Here is an 8129-nt window from a genome sequence, read left to right as displayed (position 1 = left end):
TTTATAATATCCCTCTTTTGGCGGATATTGTTGTACTTACCTCCTTCTCTTTATATTTAACCATTTCACCACACGTTGTNATTGAGGGTATAAATAGACTATAATGACGTTTAAAAAGTCCCATATAATCCTAATGTTTAGTGAGACTCCATGTATATTAAGTTGAATACACTGTTTACTGTTCTAAATCACATATTAATTACCGATTAGTGAGACTGAATGTTTCCGACATGTTTTTAGTATTTATTATTTCTATATATTTATATTTATTAAAAATATATCCTTCACCCTTCAGGGCCCCCCTGTTCAGTCCAGAACAGTTTTCCATTAGCTCCTCGTAACTCGGCTTAAAGGGACTAGAAGCGTAACTTCAAGTGACCCTCCATGCAAAGATGTTAATGCCCGATTCAAAATGTTACCCTTGAAACCTTGATCTGATCATTAATGTGAAAGACGCTGTTGTGAGAAGTTTTGTAATATACACATTATAGATGATCCTTCTTTTGTTATATGCATGCACTTGTTCATTATAGCAAATCAATCGATACTAAGTAAATTAAATAACAAGAAAAAAGAATAATCTTCAACAGTTGTCTATGTCCTGATTGATAGGCAGATTTGTAATAAACAAATAAAAAGACGAAGTTTTAGAGAGTAAAAACTAGAATCTAGGAATCAGTCAGTCGTCATCTTTCAACTCGTGCAGATCTATTATTATCCAGGATAGATCTGCACGAGTTGAAAGATGAAGACTGACTGATTCCTAGATTCTAGTTTTCTTGTTCGGAGATTTTCTTCTTTATCTTCGAGCATTTCTTGGATTTATCCTCTCAGATTCCTGCTTCTACAAAGTTATGGATATTTTTTATTTAAATAACATAACTTGAGGTTAAAAATAATCCAGGTTAATTCTCCTCTTGCTGCAACTTTGCCTGAGCTGGGTCGATGCTGGGTCCTTGTATTCAAAGCTGTTGCCTCCATCAGGTGTGCCTGCAGGTACACCTGATGGAAGCAAAGGCTTTGAATACAAGGCAAGGATCCTGAGCTTGCTGAGAACTAGCTAACTGAGCTAAAGCCTGCTGAGCATTAGCCAATTGAGCCTGGGCTTGTTGATAGGGAGCTTGAGCTTGATATGACTGCTGATAAGAAGCCTGAGCCTGCTGGTAAGGAGCCTGAGTCAGTAACAGGATCCTTACTAGCAGGCTCAGGCTTCTTATCCTGCCTGAGCTTGCTGAAAGGGAGCTTGAGGAGCCTGCTCTTGCTCGTTGTTTTCCATTCTTATTAGCACGTCTTTCTTGCTCAAATGCTTCTGCAAAACTGACCTGATTGCCGATTTTCGATAAGGTTTCCCGGATTTTTTGCTTAAATTTCGTTCATTTTCGAAAAAATTTAATTCTTTATTGCTTATGTAATTTTTATTTCAGATGAGTGGGAATTAGTTCTTTTTGTGAAAAAATGCGACTTTTTTGACAGTAAATCAATGTTAACTTCATTAATTGCACTTGAAATTTTTCCTGACACTCTTGAAACAAATATGCGCTTAAAAAAATCACCTCCAAAGACTTAAATGTCCGCGCGCGCGCGCAATAAAAAAAAATATCTTTGAATACTTATGTGCTACGTTTGGCCTAAGTTAAAAGTGCTTATTTCAGTAAAGAAATGCGGCAGTCACCTTCGTGGCTAAACCACAATTTTAAATAAACAGTTATTTAAATTATAAACATTAAAATCTAATTCATACTTGATCAGACAAAACTCTGAAGGGTACCATTGTGATTCAGACATTTCAACCTTTGCATGGAGTGTCATCTGAAATTACGCTAACAGTCCCTTTAATAAAGTATCGAGAACTTCTTTAGTATACTCAATGTATGTATATTAAACGTATAGGGAATATCTCTGTAAAGTATTAATTTCGATAACCCAAAAATTCTACGACTTAAGGATTTTTCCAAAGGAACTTAGTTTTAGCCACAAATTCAAATTTTCTAATCCCTATATCCTTGCAACTCCATGGTGTAAACCGTTAATATTTCAAACTACGACCATTTGATCAAACAGAATTCATAGTTTTAAATATCTAAGATCTAAGACATCGGGTCGCAAAGATATAGGGGTTAGAAAATCAGAGTTTGTGGCAAAAACTCAATTCCTTTGTCTTCTGTCTTCATATATCAAACATCGATATTCTGGTCATGCGAAACAAAATGATTTTTTAAATTTCAGTCAATTTGAAAGATATAAAACAACAAATAAGCCAGATACGATCAAAAACTGTTTATTTTCCATTTTTATTGTTTCTTGTGACACCAGGCAAAATATTGGTTTATTTTTTTAGACATTCAAGGTTCTAGGAAAAGAGTTGACTGAAAATTTTAAATTGAAAAGCTTTGTAAACAAAAGCAAACTTAATATTTTTATGTATATATTTATATAGCGTGGTCCAAATCATCAAAACTAGTTATACTGAGCTTGCTAAAAAAAGTCAGATATCATACAGGGTGTCCCAATAATTAATAATTCAAATAATTCTTTGATTTTTGTCTGTCTGTTTACAATTTGTTTGTTTATGTTTTGACTGCATACGTTTGTACCTAGTGAAACAAGAAATTACAGTTTACAAACAGAGTAAAATTGTCCGTCTTCACTGTTCGTATTGCTAAGACAATATAGCAACACATCTTTACAGCCATTTACCGTTTTCATAAAAAAAACTTTAGCAGACATAATAATATTATGTCTTTTGAAATTAGGTATTACAATGCTAATTCATAACAAAGACGTTATCGAATTCGTCACTGAATTCCCATGTTTATTGGGACACCCTGTATCGTTAGCTGATTTTACATTTTAGTCTTTTTAGTCTTTTATTTATTTTTATTCATTCACGAGCTAATTTATGTGATAAATGTTTATAAAAGATTATTTATATTATTGAATCGACATGTATATATTGTTTTATTAATTAATTTTACAGTCTGACAAGCTTGATTTTACAGGGGGGTGCCATTTATTAATCATTTTATACACCGAACATAATTTAATGTAATTGAACAATCGGCCGAACAATTGAAGTTAAAAACGAGAATTCTAAGAATTTATTTCTTTAATTTATTTGTTAGTATTCAAGGCTATAATGAAAGCTATGCCTTGGCTTGTATCTCATAAACGTTAAAACGGCTTGACCGATTGAGCCAATATTTTTTGGAGACCACAAATGACGATGATTAGAGGCGTTGTCAGGGGAGGGGCTTTGTGAGCTCAGCCAAATAGAATAGATTATACATAGAGTGGAATTTAAACAATCCCTTGGTAGGAATTTTGTCAGTGCCTTTCAGCCTGAAAGGGAGTTCAAAGTGTACAAATGTTCACAAATTATACGCAGTACATCACACCAATACAGTATGATCCCTAGACATATCTATTCCAATTTCTTTGTTTTATAAAGTTGTTAAATAACTTTAAACGTGTGTATTTGCTATAGGTTAATTAAAATCATTTTTTATCAAACATTAAAATGTAAAAATCGTCGTTTGTAAAGTGAATACTGAATACGTACAGAATTGTTAATCTTTTTTAATTCAGACTCTTTTGTGTACTGCAATTAATATCTTGTTTTAAATTAATTTTCCTATTTCAAATAGGGAGGCTTTAAAGGCGCTACGCACCCATCTTCTATTTTAATTGTGAACATTTTCTCTTTGTATATCATTGTAAAACAAAAACAATCAAAAAGTAATAATGGTTTCAATTTTGACAAAAAATATTTTTCTCAAAATTTGGATGATATTCGTAAATCAATGCAGAACACATACTGGCTGTACCAAGAAGCAAAACAAATTAGAAGACAACCCTAGCAAGTGGATTCTACTCAGATATCGAGCTAGGTTGATGGACCAGTAAAGAAAAAAATTGCAGTTTTGAAAATATCAAAATATTTTTTCCAAATCCAATCACATAGCAAAAAATGCAAAACTTCCCTGCAAGATTTAGGCAATATGCTTCCTTTTTTCAAAGGCAATTTAGATAGATATTTTGTCTGCAGTTTTGCAATATTTTTTCTTTTCCTTTAAGCTATTACAAATAGACATAAATTATGAATTATGAAAAATGGCATCAAAAAGAAAAATGCCGTTTAAAGCCATAAAAGCCATTTCAGGCTAAAAGCTTGACGCTCAAACTGAACCTTCAGCCATACTTATTTTATTGAGAAACAATAATGTGTAATGAGTCACTAATTTTGACCATTTCTAAGGTTTTCTGGTCCAAAAATGCCCCCCCCCCCACACTAGCAAATTCCATGCTACCTGCGGGCCGAAACAAAAGAATTTTATTTACTTAACTAAATAATTTTTTATTTGTTAAGTGTTCCACAGGGAAAATGTTTTTAAGTCATTCTTACAATAGAATTTAAGTAATTATACATTCTACATATAGAAGCTTCCCTCAATTTTCTAGGGTTGTTTCCCGCCTGCCCCTTAGCTGTCTCAGAGCCATTTTACTTTCTAACAAGACTTAAAACTAAGCAAACATAAATTGGATTGGTTAAATGTTTTCCTTCCATTTCACAGTTTTATGAGTCCCACTGTTTAAAAGTTATGAAATTGAAATTAAAGAGTTAATAGCCATTTACCTTCCTCATCCTCAATTTTAATATTTTGGTATCTTGAGTATTTTAAAAATATTGCTTTTTCCTGTTTGATTACCTCAAATTAAAAAAATGTGTCTTTTACAAGACATCAAACTGATTATTTTATGCTGATATGAACTCAGGAATGCATGACAGACTATCAGAGAACTGATTTAGAGAAAATCAAATAATTTTCAAGAAAACTTTTCTATAAAATGATGTTCCAGGTCCCAAAAGGTTATAAAGCACAGGTGTGAAGTACACCTGCAGTACGAAAACAATACTACAAAATGGCCGTTTTACACTTTTTTCGAGTAAATTCCACTCTATTTATACTCTTTGGGCTCAGCCTTCCCCCTGGACCAGTGAAATCAGGTAGCTTTTAGGCCCCAACGGTTGCTGAGTCCCTCCCTGAAAAGAACAAAAAATTTAAGCCCCCCTGGACATATTCCTGACTACGCCAATGACAATGACGTCTTGTGTTTACATTAGCGCCCAGAGACAGTACACTTCAGTACAGAAGATGTGTACAATTCTGAAATAACTTTCCTTGCATTACATCCTTGACCCAAGGAGTGTTCTATAGCCAGCAAGGGCACCCCTGCACTGACCAAGCTTTTGATGTGTACTGCAGTTATCTGCAAGACACTGATCGAAAAAAGTGGCGTTTGGTGAACAGTGAGTGTATAAATAGTTTAGTGAACAGTGAGGGTATAAATAGTTTAGTGGACAGTGAGGGTAGAAATAGTTTAGTGAACAGTGAGGGTATAAATAGTTTAGTGGACAGTGAGGGTATAAGTAGTTTAGTGGACAGTGAGGGTATAAATAGTTTAGTGGACAGTGAGGGTATAAATAGTTTAGTGAACAGTGAGGGTATAAATAGTTTAGTGGACAGTGAGGGTTTAAATAGTTTAGTGGACAGCGAGGGTTTAAATAGTTTAGTGGACAGTGAGGGTATAAGTAGTTTAGTGGACATTGAGGGTATAAATAGTTTAGTGAACAGTGAGGGTATATATAGTTTAGTGGACAGTGAGGGTATAAATAGTTTAGTGAACAGTGAGGGTATAAATAGTTTAGTAGACAGTGAGAGTATAAATAGTTTAGTGGACAGTGAGGGTATAAATAGTTTAGTAGACAGTGAGGATATAAATAGTTCAGTGGACAGTGAGGGTATAAATAGTTTAGTGGACAGTGAGGGTATAAATAGTTTCGTGGACAGTGAGGGTATAAATAGTTTAGTGGACAGTGAAAGTATAAATAGTTTAGTGGACAGTGAAAGTATAAATAGTTTAGTGGACAGTGAGAGTATAAATAGTTTAATGGACAGTGAGGGTATAAAAAAAGTGTACTTTTGTCGTATTTTAAAAATGTATGGGGAAAAATGTACAGTAAATAATTCAATTTATTGTTAGAAACAGGAGCTCGACTCCTACACACATCGGAAAATTTTATATTTCAAGTTAGTTAGTTGCTCAGAGCTTTAATTTAATAATTAATTAGAATTTGTAACTTTGGTAATTATCTATTGTTTTGTTTAAAATCCAAATACTAGTATGTCATTTTGTCTAGTTTTATTATTAATGTAGTGCAATCAGGGAATTATTTAGTATTTTAAGACCGAAAATATCTATTTATCCAGCAATATCCAGAAATTCGAAGAAAAGTAATTTTTTTTTCAAATGTACGGGAACGTACTGTTGAAAAGTATACTGGAGTTAGGTTTAAAATTTATATAGAACTAAGGATAAGTGGAGTTAGGTTTAAAATCTGTATAGAACTAAGGATAAGTGGAGTTAGGTTTAAAATTTATATAGAACTAAGGATAAGTGGAGTTAGGTTTAAAATTTATATAGAACTAAGGATAAGCATACTGAAGTCAGGTTTAAAAATGTATATAGAACTAAGGATTAGTGGAGTTAGGTTTAAAATTTATATAATACTAAGGATAAGTGGAGTTAGGTTTAAAATTTATATAGAACTATGGATAAGCATACTGAAGTCAGGTTTAAAAATGTATATAGAACTAAGGATTAGTGGAGTTAGGTTTAAAATTTATATAATACTAAGGATAAGTGGAGTTAGGTTTAAAATTTATATAGAACTATGGATAAGCATACTGAAGTCAGGTTTAAAAATGTATATAGAACTAAGGATTAGTGGAGTTAGGTTTAAAATATAAATAGAACTAAGGATTAGTGGAGTTATGTTTAAAATGTATATAGAACTAAGGATAAGTGGAGATAGGTTTAAAATGTATATAGAACTAAGGATAAGTGGAGTTAGGTTTAAAATATATATAGAACTAAGGATAAGTTGAGTTAGATTTAAAATCTATATAGACTAAGGATAAGTGGAGTTAGGTTTAAAATCTACGTAGAACTAAGGATAAGTGGAATTAGGTTTAAAATCTATATAGACTAAGGATAAGTGGAGTTAGGTTTAAAATCTACGTAGAACTAAGGATAAGTGGAGTTAGGTTTAAAATCTGTGTAGAACTAAGGATAAGTGGAGTTTAAAATCTATATAGACTAAGGATAAGTGGAGTTAGGTTTAAAATCTACGTAGAACTAAGGATAAGTGGAGTTAGGTTTAAAATCTGTGTAGAACTAAGGATAAGTGGAGTTAGGTTTAAAATATATATAGAACTAAGGATAAGTGGAGTTAGGATTAAAATCTATATAGAACTTAGGATAAGTGAAGTTAGGATTAAAATCTATATAGAACTAAGGATAAGGGGAGTCGCCCTTTAATCGATAAATTGATATATATATATGCTCGTTAAGTCCCCTAAACTTGAGCACTCTGTGATAATGAAGGGGTGTACTAATCAGCATTATGCAAGGTCCTCATCTTAAAATGAGTTGGTTGAGCTCTCTGGTCCCTATTTCATTACCCAATCATCAGGGTTTGATGGAACAGTGGTTAGCGTGTTTGATCCATAATCCAAGGATTCGTGATTCAAGACCCACTAACTGCAAAATCAAAAACTGACGAATTGAGCTATACTGATGAGTCCTTATAGGAGGAAACACTGTGTCTATGGATATAGATATATATATATATTTATTGTAAATATAGATGTATCTGTCACTTATTCAGACATTATAAAGGAATTGATTCTTTGCCACAAACTCAGATTTTCTAATCATATATCTTTGCAACCCACTGTCATGGACCTATGATATTTTAAACTGTGATTTCTGTTAGATCAAATAGTCTAAGTTTGAAATACCAAAGGTTTGCACCATAAGGTTGAAAAGATAAAGGGATTCGAAAATTTGAGTTTGTGGCAAAGACTCAATTCCTTTCTTTATTTACATACCAAATGAATATAATAGTAAAAAAATTATATGATTTAAATTTTCTGTATAAATATTTATTATGTATTAAACTATCAGCAAAACATTATAATTTATTGCAGTCTTACCATCAATAGTTTTAAGTTTTAGCTCTTTAAGTAAATCTGAAATTGGATAATTTTCTAGTGTTTCTAAAGTGT

This window comes from Eurytemora carolleeae, unplaced genomic scaffold (assembly GCF_000591075.1).
Source record: "Eurytemora carolleeae unplaced genomic scaffold, Eaff_2.0 scaffold41, whole genome shotgun sequence".
Taxonomy (NCBI): Eukaryota; Metazoa; Arthropoda; class Copepoda; order Calanoida; family Temoridae; genus Eurytemora; species Eurytemora carolleeae.
This window is presented reverse-complemented; position numbering follows the sequence as displayed.